At 47.1% G+C, this 25,732-nt stretch overlaps 1 protein-coding gene and 1 long non-coding RNA gene across 2 annotated transcripts in view; both read left to right on the top strand.

Annotated features, from left to right (window-relative positions):
- The window catches only part of LSAMP (limbic system associated membrane protein), an 878,636-nt gene that overhangs the window by 240,302 nt on the left and 612,602 nt on the right, over positions 1-25,732 (top strand). The gene's annotated exons all lie outside the window — the stretch shown is intronic.
- The window catches only part of LOC137863965 (uncharacterized), a 40,330-nt gene continuing 25,350 nt past the window's right edge, over positions 10,753-25,732 (top strand). Inside the window, exon 1 of the long non-coding RNA XR_011101241.1 lies at positions 10,753-12,237. This is a non-coding gene — a long non-coding RNA (uncharacterized lncRNA). The remainder of the gene's footprint in view (positions 12,238-25,732) is intronic.

The following is a 25,732-nucleotide window of genomic DNA, read 5'->3' as shown; positions in this document are numbered from 1 at the left end:
TAATACGCTAAGACTTGGTATTAATTCCAGAAACCAGCAGTTTTATTGAGCCTCTCCACTCTGGCTGGGATCTAAACTAAGTAATTCTCTGTAGACTTCTGCCCCGGTGTGCTCTGTGTCTTTTGCAGTGCCTGGGATAGACTGGGGGAAGGGGAGGTGTGTCCTTCCAAAGCATTTTCCCAAAGAATGGGGGAAAAAAGTAAAGTCAGAATGTTTCTACATCATCATTTCTTTCTTGGTTGTACACCGACAAAACATTTCATCAGGACGGGGCTAAGATCCTTGTTTCAAATTTCAAGCACACTGACTTGTAGCCGGTGTCTAAAGGCACCGAGTCCCCTTTCTATACGCTTTCCTTCTTCCTCGCTGCTTAGTGAAACCATTCACTCAACTGGCTTTTCTCCCTCCTCCCCTTCATCTCCATCTGTCCGCTCCAGGTGGCAGCTCATCTGGATGATAGTGTACCTTCGGTATCATGGCTCTTGCATCGATGATAGTTCCCGTGCACAGCTTCTGTTGGATGTGTTGCAGATTAATTGTTCTGAATTTTGGAAAACACCCAGTTAAGATGGGCAGGAAGAGAAATGTTTGGTTTTGGCCAACTACTCAACTCCAACAGTATGCGACACTCTCTAAAACAGAGAAACTTTTTGTGCGTGTTTGGATACATATTTATTTCATGAAAGTATCTCCCTAAACATTTTCCAAGTTGAAAATGGCAGTTGCATATTACGTGACAGACTGAGGAATGGCAGCCACCTTCTGCAATTTCTTTGTTGGTGTGAGCTCTGCAATTGGGTCAGTCAGCAGAATTTGGCATAAAAACGTAAGGGCTCAAATCGTCTGGAAGTTGCCAGATGTTTCCGTGGTGGGAACAGCAAACGAGACATTTCCAGAGCCAGCAAATACTTCTACCACTTGTTTTCTAAGGCACATCCTCCCTCTGTGCCCTAAGACGTTCCAGTTCTCTCCATCTTGCTCATCCTTTGTTAGATAAAACATTGCTGTTTCTCAGCACTTTCCAGCCCTTTCTCATCCTTTGTATCTCTTCCCTGCAGCAGTGTCACCAAAGGAGCTTTCCTGAATACCTTCTTATTCTTTCAGCATCCTGTCACAGTACCCACTGAACATGAGTATAAAGCCCAAATTGAAAACACTATTGATTTTGCCACTGAATAAAAGCCTAGGCTTCCCGTCTTCTTTTGGTCTTCCCCCAGCAAGGGACACTAGGACTATGAGGCTTCCTTCCTATCTCTAGGCTGCATTCCCTACACGCTGTTTGGAAGGGAATATTTTCCCTTTTCTTCACTTTTTTCACTCAATAGCTGTGGTTGGCACAGTTGCTTATTGTTACGGTGTGAATTATTCTGCAAAAAGCTCCATCTTCAGTCCAGCTGTTAGAGCCATCTTCACCCTGCGGACCTCATTCCCTTTCTGGCTGTACACGTTGGCACACCAGAAGCCCCAGAGCTAAATAATTCCCAAGTTTTGTCAGAAGTTCCTGTCCTTCCAGGGTGGTTTGATTTTCAGATGCTGCTTCCCCTGGCTTTGCCACTGTTGGATTACAGTGGGCATGGCTTTATTTTTTTAAATTATTTTATTGTATTTATTAATATTATTAAGTATTTATTAATATTATTTATTTTATTTTTTTAGTAGTATTATTTTTACAGTGGAAGAAGTCAGACGCCTGCCAGCAGATTCTCCTGATCCTTTTCTGCGTCTCTCTCCCTAGACGCCGTGCCCTTACCCACCAGCCCTGCTGGCATCTTTCCTTAACTCAAGCAGATTAACTTTACATACCATAACTATCGAGTATCTTCCCTTTTCAACCTTCATGCACCTCTCCAAGCCCTTGTAACACATCTTTAACTCTCCCGGTCTCTCCAAAACCTGAGGTACGGGAAAGCTCCTACAGCGGCCTGCTCTTTTCCTTCAGTTGTGGTCACACCTGGTCATCCATTGCCACCTCCACAGATCTCCAAGCGCCTCATTAAGCGTGAGGACACTGTGTCCAGCTTCCTAAGCATGCCTGCACTCCTGTGGCACTCCTCCTGTGTCCCTCTCTGGTGTGTATTTCTGTGCTGCTCGGGTGCTGGAGGAGCCAAGGTACTCCACACACCACCTGCTTGTGCAGGTTTGTCTGCGGCGTCTGCTTTCTCCAACTGCTGGCTGAGCGTGTGGGGAGGGGGTTGGCAAGAAAGGATTATACTCATTACAATATTAAATAAATCAGGTGGAATTAGCTCCGAGCAGAAAGCAGCAGCTGGCTTTTGCAGTGTTGTGACAGGCGCCGCCAATTATGCAATGCAAATAGAAACTGTCTGACTTCCGTGGCTCCTAGGCCATGACAGGCCTGGAAAGTCTGTTTGGCAACTTCCTTTGATCTGGTCCAGCAAATCTGTCTTCTGCTTGAGCCCCTGGCCTCCAACTGGAGGGCAGCCCCTCCACAAGTAGCCGTAGCCCCTCTCTCAGTACCTAACGGGGGCCTACAGGAAAGCTGGGGAGGGACTCATCAGGGAGTGTAGGGATAGGACAAGGGGGAATGGTTTTAAACTAAAAGAGGGGAGATTTAGATTAGGCATTAGGAAGAAATTCTTTATGTGAGGGTGGTGAGGCACTGGCACAGGCTGCCCAGAGAAGCTGTGGGTGCCCCATCCCTGGAGGTGCTCAAGGCCAGGCTGGATGGGGCTTTGGGCAGCCTGGGCTGGTGGGAGGTGTCCCTGCCCATGGCAGGGGGGTTGAAACCAGCTGATCTTTAAGGTCCCTTCCAACCCAAACTCTTCTGTGATTCTGTGATTCAATTCTTTGAAGTCAGTTCTCTGTCAAAGTTGTAGTGATGGGGACATCCAGATGCCTCCATACACCCTTACAGTCCACCACAGATGCAAAGAAGAACTCTCTTAGCTTTATCCTTATTAACTGGTAGCTGTGCCGTGGTAGTTTTCCAATGCTTAGAGCAGCAAAATGAGGCCAAGATACCAACACCATGGCACTTGCCCTAATTACTCTGCAAGGTTAATTTGCTGAGGCTGCACGGGTATGTGTGCCTGACAGATTGATTCCTTTGTATTATATTAGCTAAGGGAGGACGCTGAGTTTCATATGTATATGGGGGAGGGAGAACAATTAGGAGGAGGAGATCTTTTGCTCTGGTAGCATAGACAGGTCAAGGTTATACTGAAATGAAACTTTAGCTGAAACACAAAGGGTAGATAGCCTGTTCAGGGACATCAAGATGGATCAGGAAGAAAAATCTTGAGGAGGAGATGGATTCTTTGAATTCAGATGGTAATGGGCTTGTAGGGTGTTCAACCTTGACACGCAAATGTGGGGAGAAGGGAGTTGTATATTTGCGTTGGTATGCACAGAGGAAATTTTAATTGAATCCTGTTTGACAGAGTGTGGCCGTAACTGAAAGTTGAGGAGATTACTGTCCGGGGCTGACAGCTGCAGTGTGGAGCTCTTCACAGAGGATGTACAACTCTGCAGACAGGAACCTGAAAATGCAGCTGTTAGAGTGGAAATGCTAGCTAATGGTGCCAGTCTGGATGACAGTCTCTCTTGAGAGCTAGAGGTGCTCTAAGGAGAATATTTTTTTTCTTTATTTCAAAAATCATCATCCTTAGAAACATAGGGAGTTCCTATTAAAAGGATACTGTCTTACTAACCTTTAAGAAGATGAGATGGCCCTGTTTGCTCCAGAAGAAGCTAATCACGAGGCAGAGATTATATGCAGCATAAATATGCATCATATGCATATATATATGCAGCATAGCCCAGCAGAGACATTGGAGGTCTCTCAGCAGAGCGTGTCTTGGCAGAGCAAGGAAGAGACTAGTGGGATCATTTTGAAAGGAAAAGGTGGTGCTTCCAAATGCACTTGTAAAGCAGGAGCTGGAAGATGACAATAACTAGAGAAGACCATACCATGCTGATGTGTTTCCTCAGAGTAACCAACTGAAAATGCTCACTCCACACTGTTGTCTCCTTGTTGCCAATAGAGCATGTACATGTTCATCAATGAACTGCGATCCAGGGAAATGCCATGGGTCTGAGTGGTTCCCTGGGTACATAGGTTCTGGCCAGAGCTTAAGAGCTCGGTATAGACATAGCTTACGCAGGGTTTGAATTTTCATCCTTCCATGAAAAGCTTAGGTTAGGGTGGAAAAGTGCTGATGAGTTAGCAGGGGGGGCTCTTCTTTTGCCTTTACCATAACCTCTTCCCCTGCACGATGTTAGTGAATCCTCCCTTGCCATGGTTTCAGACGTAAATCTGAAATTTTGCCTGCTTAAAGATGCCATAGTTCTTGTCATAAGAGTAAAGGGAGTAAGGCAAACCTCCTCTCTTGGGTAATTACGTTCTGCCTCCATAGCTTCTCCATCAACTCTAGTGTAGAGAGAATTTTTTTTCTGCAGCTGGGAACAGGCAGAAGAAGAGGTCTACTGGTAAGAGGTTTGTGTTGGATTTGGTCCCATCCAGTATTTATGTGGTGCTGCATTTCAAAAAATTGACCCCTGAGGGGTCAGGATTGCATGAAACCATTGGGAAGGCTGCACTCCCAGAGAGCTGCCCGAGCTGTGACAGTGAGCTCTCACCCAGACCGTGTCAATCAGAGGATGGGAAGAAAAGTGTCTTTTGCCTTGCATTAATTTAAACAGTTTGTGAGAAGGAGCTGAATGCGATGTGTGGGAGGACAAAAACTTCCCTGGTGCATTTTGTGATTTAAAAATAATAATAAAAAGAAAACCCTTGTGTTTTGAAAACTCTATTAAAAGAAATGTAGTTCTGCAGGAGAACAGCATGAAATGGGAGAGTGAGGGCTTCAGCAAGGTGAATCAGAAAAAAAATATATCCTTTGGGGCTGACTTTAGGGAATGGAGCTGGGAGCTGAAGGAAACAAATGATATTGAAGTGTCTGAAGCAAATGAAGCTAAGGTGTCAGCTTGACACCTGTTAGGAGCGGAGGGTTAAATTGCACTGGGCATTGGAGGGGTTAAGCAGAAAACGGTGTCACCATGCAAACCCGGTAGTGGAAAGATGTTTTTTTGGGGTCATCTTGCAGAGGCTCACATGCCCTGTTGGGCTAGCAGTGTAAGAGACAAACTGCTCTGGAAGTATCTTCTGAGAAGCTCACGAAAATAGCTCCGAGTTGTAGAGGAAATGACCTGAGCTTTGATGAGCACTGGTTTAAAAATACGTGTAAGCCAGGTCCCACCCCTCTGCTCAGCTTAGGGCAAGGAAGGCCATCTGGAGTCCCTAAAAGCAAAGAGGTGTTTTAAAACCAACGTGGTATTTGCTGTGCAGGAAAAGAGAAAGAGAATGTTACTGCCCTGGTGCTCCCAATAGAGATTGGAAATTTTAGCTGTAAGGAGTGGAAAAAGACAAGCAGAGGGACTAATGTAAGAGCACTAGTGGTAGGGAGAAAGGGCGAGAAGAGATCTGAAACGATAAGGAAGATGAAATGTGCTCGATGTTTGTGGAAAGGTGGGAGCTGTGACAAACTCAGACCTGAAGCTTATGTTTTCTTCTATATTTTCCCCTTGACCCCTGGAGAATACACAAATAAAATCAATTAATGGGCCTTGAAGAAGAATCACTTTAAACTGTTCAATTAAACCCCGCAATGCAGAGAACAGAAAGGAGAAGGAAAGAAAAAAAAAAAAAAAAGAAAAAACAATAAATACGTCTTAAAAAATGGACTTGTCTGAGGCGCCTGGGCCCCGACATGCACCATTACTGACGGATCGAATCACACTTCCATTAACACCATAATCTTATAGACTCCACAGGCCGTAAAAAAGGGATTTACTTTAATCAGGTTTGGTTAGGGCTGAATTTGAAAAGCGCTACAAGTGAAATAAAACACGACCTCGTCCCCCCTTTGATTTTCTTTCTTCTCACTCCGGCTCTCTAATTTACAATTTGCCGGCCGCCAACGGCTCGTTCCTAATGGCCGCGATCCAGTAGTGTGTGTCGTGCTCTCTCCCTGATCCTGGTGGAAATGATTAGGAAGAACATCGACCTTTCGTTTCCGTCCCCACCTCCCGCTTCCCTGGACCATTGCCTCGGATGTGGTATTTCCTCCCGTGCAGCCCTCAGTCCTCCGTGTCTCCCCCAGGCCTTTCCCTGGCAGTGCTGGGGATGATGTTTGGTCACTTGGGTTGTGGCTGTGGTGGGACCGAGGAGCAGGAGAGGCATGGGTTAGAGGTAAGGAGGATGCCCATCAACTTCTACACATTGGTATTGACCACCAAGGGGATCAGGAAGTGAAAAGGTGTGGAAATATTGGTCTTTATTTCCCTTGGCATCTCCTTTTTCTCTGCTCCATCTTCCAGTCTGCCCAGTTTATCACAAGGTCACGGAATCACAGAATGGTTTGGGTTGGAAGGGACCTTAAAGTCCACCCAATTCCAACCCCCTGCCATGGGCAGGGACACCTCCCACCAGTCCATGTTGCCCAAAGCCCCATCCAGCCTGGCCTTGAACACTTCCAGGGATGGGGCATCCACAGCTGCTCTGGGCAACCTGTGGGTTCTGCTGCCCCAACCATCATGAGCTGGTGATAAAAAATACCGTATTTTGTGCTATTTAGAAGACTGTCGTGGTGGGATGGTTGTAATCAGCCTGCTATGTTCTATGAGGTTATGTTGTACTTCTCTAGGAGTTGTGTGTAGGCAGTATTAGCACTTGGGTGGCAGCAATGAAGAACTGTAGACCACAAGGTCACAGTGTGCTTACATGGGTAGGAACACAAATAAAAGAAAGCAAAGGACGGTCACAATGAAATAACTGCTGCTGTCTGTGCCAGTGTGTTTTGTGTTCCTCTGACAAGGTCCTCGCATGGTACAGTATAACTGGCCAGCCTGGTGGGAAATTGGCTGAGTAAATGCACTAAGTGCCATGCAACAGAATTAATTCATAGCGGCTGTGCAGGACTCTTTATAGGTCAGCTGTGGCGTTCAGAGTTGCTTTATGATAGCTGGGTGTTGGCAAGTGTATTTTGGTTCCCAGCAGGGTGCCTGTGTAACATTATTTGGTTGTTTCACAGGGTTGCAAGTCCCTGAAAATTTCCGTCACTTATCTTATATTCCCTCTTTCCACCCCAGTGCACAATCCACATCTGTGAATGAATATGTAAATTCCTTGTGTTTAACTAGAAGGTGCTACCAACTTCTCCCACTTAGCTTTAGAAATGTACGCAGCTAGACTTGACATGTTCCTCCAGGTTTTCAGGATAAAGCAAAAAAAAAAAAAAAAGAGAAGAACAGTTTAAGTATTTCATGGAAGAACTGGTTGCATAGCCACGCTTCATTTTCTGAGTACTGGAAAACTGAGGAAACACGATTCTGTAGGTGGGAAAAACTGGTATTGGAGAGCTGTACTGGAGGGACCAAATAATGCTCTTTTAGGTCAGCAGTGCTTGATGACTCCTAAGGAAAGAGTGAAGGAATACCTTCTGTGTGGACAGAAACCCACCAGCTTGAGCTGCAAAATGTACGTAGCCCTCCTAAATACACTCATCTCTGAGTTTTCAGACTTCCTTGCGGCCAGAAAACATTGTTCTACACATCTGTATCGGGTATAAAACAGCCATCTATCTGTATTACCTCGATTTTGCTTCACGTTTGAAATACCAGTGCTAAAACAGGAGAGGTGCGAAGGAAGTTTCTGATGGGGCAAAAAAAGGGGCTTTTGAGAAAATCATTCCAAGCTGGATGTTCTCCCATCCTCCCTCCTTACAGTGACAAGATTTGCAGCTACTCAGAAAATCACAGGAAGAAAAGGAATATCGGCAAAGAGTGATTTCATTTCAGAAGGAGATGGTGAACAGGAAAGAGGCTGTTAGATGGACATTATGGGTGTTTGTGTGTGTACATGTAAGTGGAAGGGGGCGGGGGGAGAAACTTGAGACAGGCAAAAGAAAGGAGTCTGAATGACAGTTTTGTCATGGGAAGGCAAGGCTAATGTTAGCAACTGATAATAAAGGCAGGCAAAGGGGAAAAAAAAGCATAAAATTCACTTAAAAAACTCTCCAAGTTTAAAAGCTCCCCAGAGGCTTTGTAATAGAAAAGGGCTTTTAAGTGCTATTTTTTCCCCCTGTTTTTCCTTTGGGGATGTCTCAGAGGGATGATTTATTGTCTAATGTATTTAAAGTGACAAGGCCAATTTTGGAGAGCTTGCTGCAGCAGTGCCAGCAGCGCTTCTGACGGCGCCGCAGCGCGCACCCTCTGCTGATGGCTCCTCGGCGCGGGGCTGCGCTGCTGCTCGCCGACAGCGCAGCAAGCCGACGTGGGAGACGCCCTTGCAGACCCTACTGGCAGGGAGACAACACCCTGCTGCATTCCCCATTCTGCTGGCGAAAATGGGAGGAGAGGGTGCAGCGATGGAAGGAGACGGCTAGAAGCTCGCCCCAGTTCCTGCGCCCTAAAGAAGTGTCTTTTGGGTGCCCTTTGAAGGAAAAGCTCCATCTCTGTCCCTTTCCATGCTACCTTCTGCTGAGCTGTCTGCAGGCCGGTTTGGGCTGTTCTATTCACGTGTGAGATTTTACCTTCTTCTCTGGGCCTGTTTCTGTGAAGACTTGCCACTCAGGCATGACTGCAACCCTGTTCTCTTCATGCCACTACAGCTGCTGCAAGCAATAAGCTTCACCTTCCCAAGGAGAGTTTAAAAAAATCTCAGGGCTAGGGATTTTTTTTTTTTTTTAATATCGAGCCTGTGTTTACTTTTGCTCTATTACACTTATATTTATACTCCTTAATACAATTCCTCTACCTTCCTGGTATTTACACACTTGTAGACGGTTAATCTTACCCCTTGCCAAGCAATACATATTTAATTATTTTAATCTCTTCTCATATGTCAGTGCTTTCAGACCCTTAATAATTTTTTTTCTGCTCTTCTCTGTATTCCCTGTGCTCATCAACATCTTTTGTAAATACATGTTGCCCAGAATTAAGGGCAGCATTCCAGGTGCTGTCCTGCCAGATCTATGCAGAGGGCCAGTACCTCCTCGCTTTCTGTCATGATTTCTCTGCAGATGAAGCACAGCATTATGTTAACTATTTTTTTTTTTCTGCTGGTGCTATAGAGCATTGGAGATCTGTAGCTTAACTTGCTGTCCACTATCGCCCACAGCCTGTTCATCTCCCTCATCACTGTTTTCCAGACCTGCTTCTCTTAATATCCAGGTTTCCATTTATTGTTCCTATGCAGTAGCCTGGATTATTCTAAGTTGATTCTCATTTTTTTGTTGGCTGGTCCCTCCTCCTAACCTTTCTGGCTTATACTGTGTCTGCCTGTCTACAGCAATGGATAATGGAAGAAGCTACTCCTGTATCTGTACTCATATTTATCTTGGCCACACCGCTCAAAAATTGACCCTCAATTCCTTGTGCTTGTTTGCTCCCTCCCTCCCTGCAGTGGTGCTCCTTGCTTACAAATGGTCAGCAGTCGGGCAGCTGTGTCTTGTCTCTGTACGAGCCAAGAAGAATCTCCTTGACCTGAAAGGCAAGCAGAAGCAGCAGCTACCTCATGCTCAGCTTGGCCGTGTTAATGCTGAGTGCGCCAGCCAGCTTTGCATGTTCTCCGTACTGCGTGATGCTTCCTCTTCTAATCAGTCTGAGCATCACTGCTTCTCCCAATCGCCCCCTGCACTTAATTGACCAATAGAGCTAGACATATGGAAGATCGAATCACAAACCCAAATCAGCAGTTGTCAGAGGAGATTAATTCAAACAGGAAGCTACAAAACACTTGTTTTTTTTTTTCTTTCTTTTTTTCTTTCTTTTTTTTATTTTATCCCTCAAGCTCCAATGGAAGAAATGATTGTTAATATCCCCAGCTGTACACTCAGGCAGATGGCAGTGACTCCAATGCACTCTTCCTACCCAACTTTCCATGCGATTTCTCTGGTATTTAAATGACAATGCGAAATTATTGAGGAAGGGAAAGAAAGAAGAAGCTGTATTTACACTGCCTAACTCAGAGCATCTAAGTTAAATTAGCCTGTGTTAGAAGGAGAGTCTGTCTTAATTCACTGTACAGGCAATGCAGAGAAAGATGTGCTGAATTTCTCACTGGAGACAGAGCTTTCTGCCTCTCACCACTGACACTTTAGGGAGTCTAAGGAGGTGAACATCCTAATTCGGGTGCACATCTTCCCTCCTTTGGCTGCATTGTCCTCTTGTGTTGTGCTCAGGGGTCTTCAGCTCTGAAACACACCCACTGAGGATGACCTGGTGGTATCCTGCTCTGCCTGCATGCTACAGTCGTACTGAGATCAAGGCTCCTTCATGTTCCTCTGCCAAGGGATGGCCTTTCCCCACCCCTACAGTCTAAAGAGCCAGCACGGTCAAAGAGGGACAGCAAAAGGTGTAGAAATGTGAAGTTAGTGCCTCAAGGAGGAATGATTCCTCCTGAGGAAGGAGTCAGGGCAGACGGAGACTGAAGGTCAGCCGTCTGAAGGCAGCCAGCTGCGTGGCTTTCACCTCCACAGAACAAGGAGCTGCAGGCTGGGAAGTGCTTTTCTGCTAGGATGAGGAAGGTGCGGGGAGGTGCCCTGCTTTTCCAGTGGTACTGCCTCTGCATTATCAGGCTGCTCCAGAACCACCCTTTCCTGGCAGTTTCAGCAGGGTCTGTGATCATGGTGGTTATTGCCAGGCTCTGAAAGGCCTCAGCTACCCAAACTTGTACCCTCCTAGCAACACCTGTGACATGCCAATGGTGTAATAAGTGATGATGAAATGAAGCACCTGGCTGTATAATAGGGGCAGAGGAGGCAGAGCTCAGCCAGTCCTCCCCTCCTCCTCATCACGGCCCACATGAGGCAGCCCCCAGCTGTGGCTCCCTTGCCTTACCCTGAGGTGGGCAGTGGGGCTGGGTGATCTGTTGGGCGGAGACCTGATGAGCCCCATTTTGGGGGGTACAGGTGGAGGCACTGAGGGATAACAAAGGAAGGGAAAAAAGAGGCATGCTCAGAGTGCTGCTGCAAGAAGCTGGGGCCTGTGGTGTTGGGGGGAATCTTCCTGTTCCTGCTTTGAGTTTGTGACCTCCACCATGAGGCCTACGTTTAACAACCAAGCTCTGTTTGAAGATGGACTCCTTCTTTCCTGGGCTTGTCTTCCTCGGCAGCAGACACAGAGAGGGAAACTGCTCTGCAGGGCTTTCCTGCCCGGTGAGGAAGGTCTGTGAGGATAAAAATCCTCACAAGAGCCCATGAAGGAAACAGTGCGGCTGCTGGGTGCGTGGCAACGTGCCATCAGACATCAGGACCTGGCTTGAAGGACAGAGCCCCAACGCTGGAATGAGGCGGTCAGTTTTCAACCTGCTAAAACACAGAGGGGATCCCCGAGCACCTCTGCAGGACCACAGGTCTTGGATTTGCCCCATGAGGGCTGAGCCATGAGGATAGTGCCTGCGGCTGGTGGGTCCTGGCCTGTGGTGGAAGGAGCCAGCCACCATCCTCCCCTCAGGCTGTGGGGTGGCTGAGGGAGCACCCTGGGACTGTCAGGGTGGCAAATGGATTATCAATGTGGAAAAGATTGATAAGATTGATATCAGGCCTGATAAGAAAGGGCTGTGCTTAAGGGAGCACCAAGGGAAAATGGCTCCTGGCCTCAACAGGCAGTGATGGGGACCTCAGCCTTCGGTGCATGTATTTGAGGTGCTCGTGGCTTATACCCCCTCCTCCTGGGGGTGATTCAGACTGCTCGCACACATTGCTGGGTTCTTGATGAACTGTAATCAGTAACGGGGAAGAGACTTGAGGTCTTTGCACCGAAGCCCTCTGCTCAATAGCTAGCAGTGATTTTGCTTTATTCCATTCTTCCCCTTCAAAAAGAAAAAATTAAAAAGGGTGAGGATGCATGAAGATTGGAATAGAAAACATTGACAATCTTATCATACTACTGTACAAATCAATAGCACGCACTTGACTGGAATAATACTGATTGCTGTATCCTGTGAAAGTTATAGAGGATTGAGATGGGTTTTGAAACTCTGAGACTGGCCTCTTTCAAGAGGTGCCCAAACACATTATGGACTGCTTGGGGAAGGGCTAAGTGAAATCCCCTAGCCTGTGTTATGCAAAGGGTTAAGCAAGACTATCAAAATGGTCTGAAAATGTAAGTCTTTGGGTAAAGCAACAAGCTCAACTACAGCCCCGGCACTGGATGGGAGAACTTAACAGGATGCTTCCAGCCCGATACCGCTGTATGTGGAAGGCCGTACCAAAGGTAAGTCAAACGGTGGGTGCAGAACAGTACTGTGGAAAATAATTGTATATATGTGGGAAAAAATAATTATCTTAGTTTGGCTGGATGAGAAAGTGCTTTGAGATTGAAATCTGATCACATGTATTTAGGTTGTGAGATAAAAAGGGTTGGGGAGGTGGGGTTTCTTTATCCAGAAGTGTATTATTTTGTTTTGGGTGCCTTGCAAAGAATGGAAAATGTGGGGCTCAGAGTGGTATAATACAGCTGTGTTCTGTTGGTAATTAACCTTCTCCTGAGGAAGGTGTGAGCTTAGGTCCTCCTGAATAGCTTCACTTCTCTGAATTTCCTAAATAAAAATAGCTTTGATATAGGTGGAAATGTATAAATGGGCATCTTGCTGCCCCTTTGGTAGCATCTGATGTATGTCAAGAAAGCTGGATGGGATTTTTCTAGTAATTCTGAGCATCTGCAAGGCCTTACCTTTTGCAGGGTTTGTTGGTTTGTGCATACACGTGCATCTGATGCACTCTGGCATGGAGTGGAGGCTACCGGGTGCATGTTTTGTCCGTGTTTTCCTGGAAAGCTAATAGTCACCTGAAACAAAGAGTTGCATATGCATGCTCTTCCGAACTAGGGCAGCAGAGCTCAGTGCCACCAGGGATCACTTGGGTTGTCAAGTGAGCGGGATTAGGGTTGGCCAAGGAATTTGAGAATAAACACAGTTCTGTTGTGCAGGATAAAAGGAGATGGTGATCAATACATCTTAGAGCTTCAGGGCTTAAGCCAAGCAGCATCTGACAGGATTAGGAAGGAACTTTTTAAACATGGACTAGTCATCCTATAATTGCCTGCCTGGGATGTTTGCACATCCTTTTCTGATACCTTAGTGAAGCCGGCTGGCTGAGAGAGACAGCCAGCGCAGCAAGACCAATGAAAAAAATACTGGTTTCTTGCAGTTTCCGTGTGCCGTAGGTGTTATAAGGCAAGATAAAATGAAGTTTGAATTTCTGGGCACAGGATGGCAATAGGGGCTGCATGATGTTTCTCAGTCCCACCTAAAGAGGGTGGAAAGGAGGAGCTGCAGATCAGCAGCAGCGGTGGTGGTGGTGGTACTGTGCCTGGGGCTGAGCCCTTGAAGGGGGAGCGTGTGGATGCAGGCACAGCTCCTGTGTGGGTAAGGGGGCTTGCCAGCTGCTTCCCGGAGCTGTGCGGGGGCTCATTACATTCTGTGGCCGCCGTCATCGCAGCAGTGGCAGATGTTGTGGGATGTGCCTGGCGTAGCCGCTGGGGACGCAGCGAACCTGGTGCGATGGTCAGAATGGCAGCAAGGCGCCAGCAAGCTGGGGGCTCTGGAGCTGGGCCTTGCTCTTAATGCACGGTGCCTTCTGTTACACGCAGGGGGCAGGGAATGGTTTGTGGGTCTCCTCTTTTTCTCCGTGCTGCAATTCCTGAGCTCAGTGTTGGCTGTTTCCTCTCTCCCTGTCCCCCCACCCCATTTTTACATCTGAAGGTAATGTGCCCCGGGCTGTGTACGTGCATTAAAGACTTGAAATAGCTATGGGTGTAATTGAGGCTTCTCCCCCAGTGTCAGAGCAGAAAGATGGCTGGAAGCTGGAGCTGGTCACTTGGCTTCTGTTTAGGCAGGATGTAGCTTGTGTCAGATCCTTGGTGTGGCTGCATTTTGTAGCTCCTGTGAACCTGCTCCAAGTCTCTACCAGTGTTTTTATGCAAAGAGAAATGCTTTCTGCATTCTGGCCACCTCTGCCCTGATGGCAATAATAAACAGCACGCAGTAGCATACTCTGTAAAAGACACTACTTCTGCAATCTCTTGTTTCACGTGCTGTTTTCCTCTTTCTGATGATCACGCAGCGCCCACCTACCACATGCTCCTGTTCAGTGTAACACAAACCTAATAAGTAACGGGATGATAGCAGTGGAAAGGCAGCACTGAATCTGTTATAATTCTCTCAGAAGAGATTCAGTATGAGTCTTGTAGAAACATGGACTCAGCAGAGGCTGGGGTTTGTTTGGCCTACTGCAATTGAGATGCAGAAGGAGCATTGACTTCTGCAAATACGCTGAGATAGAGTGGGAAGGGAGAAGGAATATTTAAGCTGAGGAACAATGTTGGCTCAAGAAAAACAGGGAATGAACTAGCGTGAAACTGCGGTAAGATTGTGAATTAAGAAGAAATCTTCTCTGTTTAAGTAGCAAGGTTCTGGAGAAGCATGCAGGCAGAAATTGTTGGGGTAAATGCTCCAAGTCATGCTTAAAAGAATATCAAGCTGTGAGGGGGATGAGTAGGTCTCCAGTGATGACAGCTCGGCCTTGCCTGCCTTGAATTCTCTCTAATATGTTGGACTAAACCTGCAAGAGGTGCTGGGTTGTTAGTATCTCTCACCTCTGGGAATAAATAGTCTAATAAGGATGTAGGAGAAATATTCCTGCAGCTATTTTTGGCTGTCTCAGGTCTTTGACAATCAGCACTGTTGCGCTGTAGAGCCTGCCTCAATGTACTTCTTCATTTGAATTCCTCTACTTAAGTATCAGCATTTCCATTTCACAGATAAAGAAATTGAGACAAAGGTAAAATGACTGGCTTAATGTGCTCGCAGTAGAATCGGCAGCCGTGCCCTGAACGCTGGGCGCTGTGCTGCATCTACCTCTTTATACTCATGTTACCGTGCAGAAGGTCTGGCTAGCGAGCCTCTCTGAAACCTGGTGGGCTGCAGGCTTTCTGGCAATTTTCTGAGACATCAGCATGTCTCTTTATGGAAGTTTTTAAGGTTATGGAATCTGCTATTTTTGCTTTTTATGTCTGACAAAGCGGACAATAAAAGAAACACAACAACTGTTCTTTGCAACTCCTGGCTGCCTAATCCCAGCACATACATGTTGCACTTACCACCTCATCATCTAGAAGCAGGGTTTTTTTTGTTCATTCTGGTGTTGAAAGACCTGATGATCACTGGGCAAAAGGTTAATAACACAGTTGTGCCGTCTGGCAGGTTGGGACAGAAGAGCAAGCATGCCCACCCTGCTTGTCTCTGCCTAGCTAACAGGCACAGGTCCTTCTGCTGCCACTTTGACTGCTATAAACTGACCAGCTGCTGCTCTTCTCTGTTACTGAACTGCAGTAGCACGAGGGCTGTAGTTAAATACAGACTGGTATGCTCCTGCTTGCGTAATTGGAGCAAGCAGGGTTTAGGATGTGATCTGCTCTGGTGCTTGTCATGCTACCAGCCGCATGCTGGTAGCGCAGTCACCTTGCTACTGAAATACGGGAGGGGGAGAAAACAGAAGTCACTCATGTCCTTTGTGCACGCTCCTTTGCATTCTCTTCTTGCTTGATGTAACTCTAAGGTCCTACCAGCTATTTCAGATGGCAGGGCTTTTTTTTTTTTCCAAGTGATTTGGGAAAACAGCCACCTGAGTGTAGGGGAACAAGCCCGTTGGTTTGATCTGTCTGAGGGAGGAAGTACAGCACGAGGCCAGCTCTTTATTCAACCCCACAGCTCATCCAAGAGAGCCCCAGGAATGTGGCTGTGGTGGAGGAGGCTTTCCTTGGCACAGCCTTTGGAGCTGTGCAGCCATGAGGCAGACAGCTGTAGGGAAAAGGGCCTCATTACTCCGTGGCTCATGGAGCTACTTGTTTAATTCCAGATTTGATTTAAGAATGCGTGCGTATATTAAGCACACAACGTATGTAAGAGAAGAACAGTGTTGTATTTAATCACATGCGCTTATTCTTGTGCTGTTTGTTTTGCATAAATAATTGCAGCATAAAGTCTGAATTATTTTATCCATTTCAGCCTGACCACAGTATTTATGTTGGTCTCACCCTCAGAGTGCAGGAGCTCTGCTTAACCTGCTCAGCTTTTGAGGCAGGCCTGCCTAATTTATTCTGAAGTGCAAAGAGTATTTGTTTTATACTACTTCGTATTGCACATAACATTTCTCAATATAGAAGAGATGAAAGTCTTGCATGAAAACTTAATGCTTATGCATGCCAAAGGGTCTGAGGAGCAAATGTATAAGGAGTATTATTGGTGGCTGCTTGCCTCGGTAGTAGAGATACTTGTGTCCTAGTGGAGATGCTCTTGGTAGTAGAGGCTACTGTAAACCAAATGGGGATAGGTTTCCTTACTGTGATGTGGAGCAACCTCCTAATCCTGGGGAGTGATGGGGCTGGTAAGCAGTATGGGAGTCATAGCAGAAGGAGAGAACAGGACAGGGATTTTTAATTGGGAAGCAGGGCTGCCAGGACTCTGAAGAAAAGATTTGTTAGACGTGGAAGCTTAACATGAGTAAACCTTCCTTTTTACAGGCAGTGTTTTGATTACCTGGCTGATCTCTTTCCAGGGCACAAATGTTCAGCAGCGTTGATCACTTGGAGTCTAAAATATAAGCCTCATTATTCATCTCTTGTCCAGCTGCAGCGTTGGCTCGGAATTCAGACTGAGGAACTTAATTACTGAATATTTAAGGGCAGTGCTGAAACAGTGAAAGTTCTCCCCAGGATTGTGAAGCAGGGTATTAACTTGGGAGGAAAGGCTGGTTTGTCACCTTGAGCCCATGCGACGCCACTCATCAGCGAGGCGCTGCTCCCTGTTAGCAGGGGGGACTGTGAAAATGACAAGCACAGCCTTCTATTTCTAGAGGATCCAACATTTAATTACTTCGTTGCTGTCTCCTGTAAAATTGCTTCAGGCGCCAGAGCACCCCAGGCTCCCGGGTGCCGGAGAAGAGGTTGTTCAGCCTGAAGAGATGACACTCGGCCGAGCTTCTGGGGCTCGGTGCGGTCCCAGCAGCAGCATGCTTGTGCTGGTTATGAATGTCCAGCGCTTGGCAGGGCTTTCATGCCTTCGTCAGGGTAAGAAGCTTTATCTCTGCCTACGCCGGTGCAGCCAACTCCTTCTGGGAGCTTCTGGTAGTTTGGCACAGCCTCGGTTTTCAGCGTTTGAGCTCTAGTCGGAGGTGTCTCCAATTTTGTAGCCACGCTGCTTGAGGACTTCAGAACTTTTCCTACCACATAGGCTACTCTGAACACAACTGAAGAAAAAGCAACTGTCAGCACTCTGTCCCTGGTGCAAAAAAAGCTATTTCAGCATCAAATGCCCAGGCAAAAACTTCCTTGGAAGTAGTGCCTGTGGGCACTTGACAAGCCTGTTTGGTCATAAATGTCCTCTTTCCTCGTGAGAAAGCAGTAGTTATGTTCTCTGGGCTCCAACTCTGCCCAGACTAGGCAAGATGAAGTCATCTGTGGGCTCAGACTCTGTCTAGTTACTGCCTGTCAGCAAATTAGTAGCACCTTTCCCTCTCTGCCACCGCACTCGCATGGCCTCCCTTTGCAGGGAGGGCTAATCCAAGGGAAATTACTTCCCGTAGGGCCTCCTGAATTCCCCGGTGGCAGGAGGCTCTGCAGCATGAACTCAAACCTTATTTGACGCGAAAATCCACGGGAGTGAGTTGTTATAAACGCCCCAAGGGCAGGCAAAGTTTTCGGCTGGTGCTTTCTCTCCCTTACACACCGAAGTCAATCAATCACGAGATGCAAATCTGTAGAAAATGAGGCTTCATTAGTTCTGCTGCTCACGGCATTCCCTTGGGGCTTTGTTGGCTTCTTTTTTCCCCCTCCCCTTTAATGTGATGTTACGTGGCTTCGAGCTTCTTGTTCTTAATGTGGCCAGGTATGTTTGAGGGACAGTCTTGCTCTCCCTTCCCATCCTTCTGGGGTCCGTCTGAGATTTTGGGCAGTTGCAGTTAAAAATGGAAGGATAACACTGGCCCCCTCTTACAAGCTTTGCCCAATGGGCAGGAGCTTGCAACCTGCTACGGTTCTGCCTGTGACTTGGTAAAGAAAAGGGGCTGCCTTTTAATGAGGTTTTCTCATGGGGTTGTTTCGGTTTAACTTCCTGAGAAGGTACAGGGTGAACAACAAATGCATACGGGCATCTCAGATCAGCATTTGCCCGGTGTCTTCAAGGACCTGCTCAAGGCTGCTGCAAGCAGAGATAGGGTGATGTGAAAGGCAGCAGTTTTGTTTTGCCATCCTGCTGTCAAGGAATATTAAACACCGACCGATTTTTGCAGACCCTCTCTGGAGCATTAACAAGTCCTCTGTGAATGGATGTACTGTGCTAGCCAGACCTTGGAGGTGCAGCATCCCAATTACTGCTTAGTAAGGAGTTTTAAAGCCCCTTCTGCATATGAAAACTGTGGAAATTTCACTAAACAATTAGTAAGCCAGAGGTATGTGTATTTTCCACATAGATCTCTATTTTTCCTGTAATATTCTTAATTTGTGTTAGCCACTCTGATGTAAGAAGGTGCTTTGTCTGTGCTTACCATCTTTTTAGTCCTGTAGCAGTAAAATACTTGCTATGGCAGGGGGCGGTGAGAAGGTCTGCCGAGGCCTTCTGAAATGGTGATGGCTGATCATGGCCTGGTCGGAATTAGGATTAGCAATGCTGTTCCATTAAATGTGACTTCAGGTCAGGGCCCTGAGATGCTAAAGCAGATAAATGTTTTGTTATAGGAATGGATTATTTATAGTAAGAGCTCATGATGGAGATTGGTGGCTTTCTCTGGTTCTGTCGTGATAGGGATTGAATGGGAGTTGAAAGGTTTTTCAAAAACAAAATGACAAAAATAAAAAACAGCTTTAAAATATTTTGGGACAGCCTGAGCTGAAACCCCTGTCCAGTAAGCCTTAATCATACAGGGGCTGCTTGGAGAACATCCCTGCTTAGGCCCCTTCCTGTATGCACATAGTGAGAGCCCTGTGATGCAGTGTGAATATTGACTTGAACATGGATGCATCCTCCATTCATCCTTCCTCTCTCCCAGAATTCGTCTCATTCTCTGGCCAGTTCCTGTATTTTTTTACCCCCGTCCAGCTGGCAAGTGCCTTCTGCAGCATCCACCTAGCGCGGTGGGGGGCTGTGATTGCAATCAGTTACTCCCAGGCCACTTCACCGCAGCCTGATGAGACTGAAGAGTGCTCCAGGCATGCTGATCTCTCTCGCTGCCCTCTCCCTCACCGCTGGCTTTGCAAAGCTGCTGCGAACCGTGTGTGTGCTCGGTTCTGCTCATCTGCTGGGCAGTGGGGAGAGCAGAGCAGTGGCTGTATCCCTGCCTCGGCTGCTGGGGCTGGAAGTGCTCTGTGCCTGAGACAGGAGGACCTATTTACATGGCCAATTTAAATTATGCAGCAGCTCATGTTTCAGTGTTTTCCATGCAACCAGCAGATCCTGGGGTTTTCCGCCAATTTATCAGCGTGTTTCCCCCACTGGGGACAGCACGATACCTTGTCCCAGTGAGAATTTGCAGTGGCCAGTGCCAGATGCCACACATCCCCCTTACCCATTCTTTTATCCATCTGCCCCTTGGATGCATTTTCTTGGAATACCGTGAGGAGCATCCCAAGTGCAGTTACCTCTCAAGGACTTATGATGGACTCGCAGGGCAAAGATGTGATTCAGAATATGCGTGTGTGAGGCTGATATCCCGGAAAGCAACTGGAGTATGAATGCTCTCGAAACTATCAGATTATTGGAAGTTCATGCCCTATCAGAAATGAGCCAGGTCCCTCTGAAACATTAAAGTATTCAGAGCATCTCAGTGCACTTCGGTATGAGCACCACCTCCGTAATGAAGTCTCCAGAGTTCAAGCTGTTGTCTTGCTCTGTTAAATTCACATTTGCTGGTCAAGGAGCTGTTGTCAGTGTTCTTCGTATGCACGGGGGATATTTCCTTGATAAACAGCAAATGCTTCTATCTATCTTCCTTTAGAGCTACTGATTGAGCTGAATGGGAAGTTTCTATTGAGCATGTGCTCCTGCTGCTCCCCTGCAGAGGGGGGGTTGTTTCCCAAGACTTGTTTTGGGCTCTTCTGGTTGAAATGGCAGCGTATTGCTGCTCAGCCAGCCATCCTGGGGCACCACGTGGGTCGAGGTTAGTACAGGGGACATGGGGAAAGGGAGAGCAACTTGCTGAGTTCAGCCTTCTGGGAGCTTGGCTGCTCTAAGGAGAGGAAGGGAGGGCTGATTGCACAAATTGAAGCAAAGCCTTTGATTCCAGAAGATACAAACATTTAACTTTTTATTTTTAAATCCATTAAATGATTTAAGATGCTGATTCAAGGTTCTCAGAATGTTCCCTTTTATATCTTCAGCTTATGAAAGGCAAAATTCTGAGTTTTTATCGGAGTCAGAAAGGGAAGTGGTCACTTAAATACTGGGATTTCGTATGAAAATCTTTACTCCAGTATTTGCTAGTGGCAAGACAGCGAAGTTTCCAAGACGTGACCTGTGTTGGGGGTAAAACCTAGAAATGGGCCTTCTGCAAATGCTTTTTGTGCTGTGAAACAGGAGCAGGTCTTGCTGTTAGTGGGCTACCTTCCGAAATGCAGAGGGAATAGGGCCATCCATGTACATCCAGGGTGTGCTGGAGGCTGGGATATGTGTCTTCAGGTCATGTTGGGGGAAACAGGCATCCCAAAGGGCCCAAGGGGGTGGTGATTTATTGTCATGTTCATCTTTGCCTGCTGTTCTCCGCTCCTTAGCGTGAAGAACAGTTTCCTTCTTCCACCTGAGATCATTTCTGTGGAGACGGTTTAATGTTTGGGATGGGATTGATTTCACCACTGATGATGGCTGTAAAAGCAGCAAACGAAGAAATGATATGCTGTAACAACTGTGTAACTATAGGATATTTATACATTCGGGCTGATTACTCAAATGTGACTTGGCACTTTATTCCACGAGTGAGTGATTAGATGATAAACTTCATATGCAAAAAATTCAGCATCTGCACCCATTATAAAGCTGCTATATCTTAACATCGGAGGGGAGGAGGAATATGCTCGGAGATGATGCCGGAGAGGTGTAGAGGGAGCACAGCTCTGAGTGAGAAGCTGAAGGATTTGGGTTGTGTTCATGCTGATTTCTGAAGGCAAGCAGCTCCCCCAGGCCTGGATTGTAGACAGTGAGAATGGCATTTGTGAAATGCCCGATAGGGAGCAGGTCTACCCCTTAAGTTAGCTAACACACGGGGGTGGCAGTTCCTAAATTTGTTTTTATTTTATTATTATTTTTTCCCCCTGGGCAGCTCATTCTGTAAACAGAGGTGGGGTCCCTGGGGAAGAGAGAGAAAGGGGTTGTTGGGGCAGGATCCTGACATGAGCCCACTGTGGGACACCCGTGTCTTTTTTCCTGCATCTTCAGAACTGTGTGTCCGTAATGCACATTTTTGCTCACTGGATTTCAAATATGGGTGTGAGGTGGAAGGTCGGAGCTCCTGGAGGTCGGTCAGCCAAATCAGGTGCCACGTCACAGCCTGGAGCTGCGACAGTGCTGCTCACTGAGGAGCCCACCACCACACACCTGTATGCCTCCTGCCCCGTGCTCCAGCAGGGTCCTCCACGGGATTTATTTTCCTGTATGGATTTATTTTCCCTTTTTCATCACACCCCTGCAGCCTGACTCTCCGTCTACTTCCAAAATGCAAATTCCCCTCGCCCTGCCACTGCTGCCTCTGCAAAGGTTACTTCCCGAGCACAGTGCTGCAGGTGCTTTCCGCAAAGGTCTTTAGATGAGATTTCAGTAATGGCTTAGTTTCTCTTCTGGCTGCATGAGAATGAGCCTGCCGTATGGAGAGGTTTTCGTGCCGGTCTCGGTGCCCTGAATTTGATTACGGTTGTGGATTTCTTTGTCTTTACTTTCTCGGAGAAATTTGTGAACGCTTCGCCAGACGCCTACGCAGCCTTGATACCAATCATGCAGGGCGAGCTGTAGGAAAATCGATGCATCACTTGTCTTGGCAGTTCCAAAAAGGAGATAGTTACTGAAGTTAGAAATATACTAGCTGTGGGTGTGTGTCTTTCTCTCTCTATCTCTCTCAATATGCTGCAAACTTCTAGAGAAACGCTGTGTTTGCCTCAGGGTACGGTTGCATCGCTACAGATCCAAGTCCGAAGCGGTGTCTTGTGTCTGAGCTGCCCTCTGATACCCTTTCTTGCTTGACTGTGGTTTTGAGAGCTGTCATTAGAAGCTTCAGGATTTTTTTTAAACCATCTTTGCTCAGCTTTGAGCTCTTCCCAGTGATAAAACTCTTCCAGCTTCTGTTACCAGCTAACCACCGAGGGTCAGCATGTAAGACAAGGCATTGCTGCTGTCCAGTAGACTTCCCTCGCTCTCCTCCTCAGTCCCCCTCCATTAATTCGGAGCTGCTGACTTCAGACAGTTTGCAGTCCCTGCTGCAGCTGAAGCAGCCTCTGTCTTGCCTCATTCTGCATTTGCTGTGTTGATACATGACTTCTTAATGTTCCTCCTTGTGCTTTGATCCTCTCCTCTGGAAAGAAGAGAAGTTAGAGTTCCCAGTAAAAGTGGGCGAAGTTGACTTTCTTTTTTTTCTCCTGCCTTCAAATCCCTTCTGAATTTTTTCTCTTATTGTGGTGCTTTTAAAAGGAAAGCCCAAACCTGAACGCTTGGAAGTGAGGCAACAAGTATGCCAGGCAGAAACACAAGGAAGCTAAATATTTAAAGCTTTGAGCTTAAAACTCAAAGTAGCAGTCCAGGTTTGGGTTCTGCTTGCGAGTGAATGCGAGGTTTAATTGTTTTTCTGTAGACTGACTCAAATTGGCATTTCATCCAGACCAGCGAGTCAGTCTCAAGCTTGCAGTGTTCATTCCGGGTTTGTGTAGCTTGCCACCTCCGTGTCCACCTTTTTAATGCTGTTAAATCCTTCAGGCAGACTGTGCTTTGTCTCTGCAGCACCCTAATATGACGGAGCCCTGCCTGTGATGGTTCCCTGTGCTCTGTGCTAATGCCTGCTGGTCTGACTGGTCCCCAAGCTGTAAGGCAGGCTCACTGATGTGCTCTGGCCAAGGGAGCAGCTCCTGGCAGCCCCAGTGCAGCTGGGTGTGAGTGGGACAGCCTGATGGGGACAGATGCATGGCATGAGGGTGCAGGCATAATGTTTTTTGAAAGTCATCTTCGCCTCCGCCTAGCTCAAAGGGTCCCACGTTGTGTGCCCAAGTGTGTTTGTCTCTCCTTAGCTGCCCTTTCCTCGCTATCAAGGACTGGCAGTGGTACCTGCGGTGTTGCTCTCCCTGTGAAATGTCAACGAAAGCAATTCAACTCTTACACTGATTTGCTCCAGCTAAAAAATGTCAGGAAAGCATTCCTTGCCATCAAAGCCAGCCTTTGTAAGAAGAGCTGGCTGGCGAGGAGAGAAGTCAAAGATTACTGATATGGAGCGATCAATTGAAGAACTGTAATTCAATCAAATGGTTCTGCTGGTATCATAAACCACGAGAGCAGAGCTCAGTCCATTTTAGAGATCATCAGAGCCCTGTGACTGAGTTAATACAGACTCGGCGATCGATCAAACCCTCTCTCCCTTACCTCCCTTTAACTTACCCTCCTGCTGGCTGCGTTTCCATTTCTCCTGTTTGTCCTCTGTTCCTCCACCCTTAAACGCTATCTGCTTTTAATTTCCCTCGCCACCTTTCCCTCCTCTTTTACCACCCTCCTTCTGCTCCCCCTTGCTGCCTCGCTCCTCGTCCTGCGAGCCCAGCCTGATAGCCACGACAGATGTATAACAAGCCTGGCAGATGCTTTGTTGTAAAATGAAGGGGGCTCTCTAATGTGTCGATCCTGGCAGAGTGTGTTTTCCTTCCATCTTGGGACATCAAGAATTCATGTTGGGGGGTCAGGAATACAGAGCGGGGGTTTTTCTTCTCCAGGAAGGTTGTGGTCTCTGTCTCTCTCTCTCTGTTATTTCATTAGAATCATAAAGGGAATAGCTGTCCAGGTGATGGGCTCATAAACACTATTAATGCCACTTAGATCTTCATGTATTTTTCATGAGGTGAACACATGGCCGTAGATAGCAGGCGCGCACCATCTATGCAGCGGCATAAAAATTTTAATTTGCTGGTGGGCGGCATGTCTTATGACTGGCAAGGGGGGCTTGGCCTCTTTTTTATTTTATTCTTAATCAGAACTTTTATTGCTTGACATTTTGGGTTGGCTAGGTGCACCTGCTGTCCTGTGGTCACTTTGTGAAGTGGCCACGTGCTCGTGTGCCTCCAGTTGTGCTGAACAGCAGCATCAAGCGGACACGACAGCCATGGCAGGGTGTCCCTGTAAGAAAGGGGACCGGTTAGCTGGTGTATGGGAGCTTGATGTTGTCACCTATTTCCCCAGGTGAGCAGAGCTGGGAGAGAGGCCTCTTCATGGCTGTGGTTTGGCATTCAGTTTAGGCCATGGCTGTAGGACTGGCCGTGGAGAAAAGGGAAATGACCAGATTGAGGCTGTCAATAAAAGCTTAGCTGCAGAAGACAACCTCTTTATTTATAGTTTAGCTCCCTTTTCACTTTTTTTTTGGTTGCAGAGCCACAATGATGTACCTTCTAGCATTTGGCTTAGCATTTTGCTGTTGTTTTTTCCTCTTCCCTTTCTCTCCCCATGCAGCAGGCAAGCCCAGCTCTCTGTCTGTGGGTGGTGCGTATTCATCAGCCTGGCTCACCAGATCAGAACAATCAGCAATTGACCGTATGTTGAAAACAGACACGCTCATTAATTTTAGGAGCCAATGTTCACTAACCAAAATGGCTCATAAACTCCCCCAGGGGAGCGGGGCGAAGATTGGGAACTGGAGACGTGGTGCCTTTGAGGCGGAGGGGCTGCTGGTCCTTTCTCAGCTCAGCCCTTCGGACGTTGCTGGCACAGAAGGGCAGCTCGTGAGTGGCATTTGTAGGACTCTTCCTCCTGCCTGTGTCCCTTCACCTGTGCTCAGCACAGCTCAGAGGAGGCTGGTGGTGATGTGCTTTCCCTGCCAGCTACGGCACAGCTCGGTAGCCTCCTGGGAACTGAACAGCTCTTGCTGGGATCTTAGGGAGTCACCATCCTCTGGGGCCTCTGCAAATGAAATGACAGTCCAGTTAGATCCACAGTGCAGTCCCCTGGGCATCAAACTCCAGTCGCTGCCGAAGTAGGAATATCAAGCCACAGCCACCTCAGCTTGTTGAAGCTATTCTGGTAGCTTTGAGTTAGAGATCTCTTTGGTGTTCCTAACACTGAAGACTCTTCCCACCCCCACATACTTCAGAACTTCTGTTCTCTTTCAAGTTTTCTTTTTTTGTTCTTTTGTTAAAATCATTTCTCTTCCTTCAAGCCTTTCAAAGCACTTCTGAGGCTTCTCAGTCACACAAAGAACACTTTATGGGTTGAATTCCTAGTTGTATTCCTTGTATTTCTAGCTGTTTCATGTTTCGTGTAATATAGGCGAGGTTTCTAGCAGTGTCTGGTGATTATGGGCCATTCCATGAGCCAGCTTGCCCACCCTGAGACCCTGGAAAGAAGCTTAATTATCAGAATGAGATGAGCCCTCGCTCTTTAAAAATGAGATCCCTTTCAGTTTTAAGGCACGTTTTGACAAGCGTATAGATGAGGGCTGGGAGAAGAGAGACAAAATCACAAATGACCTCATCTGGAAAAACTGCATAT

This window comes from Anas acuta, chromosome 1 (assembly GCF_963932015.1).
Source record: "Anas acuta chromosome 1, bAnaAcu1.1, whole genome shotgun sequence".
NCBI lineage: Eukaryota > Metazoa > Chordata > Aves > Anseriformes > Anatidae > Anas > Anas acuta.
This window is presented reverse-complemented; position numbering and strand designations above follow the sequence as displayed.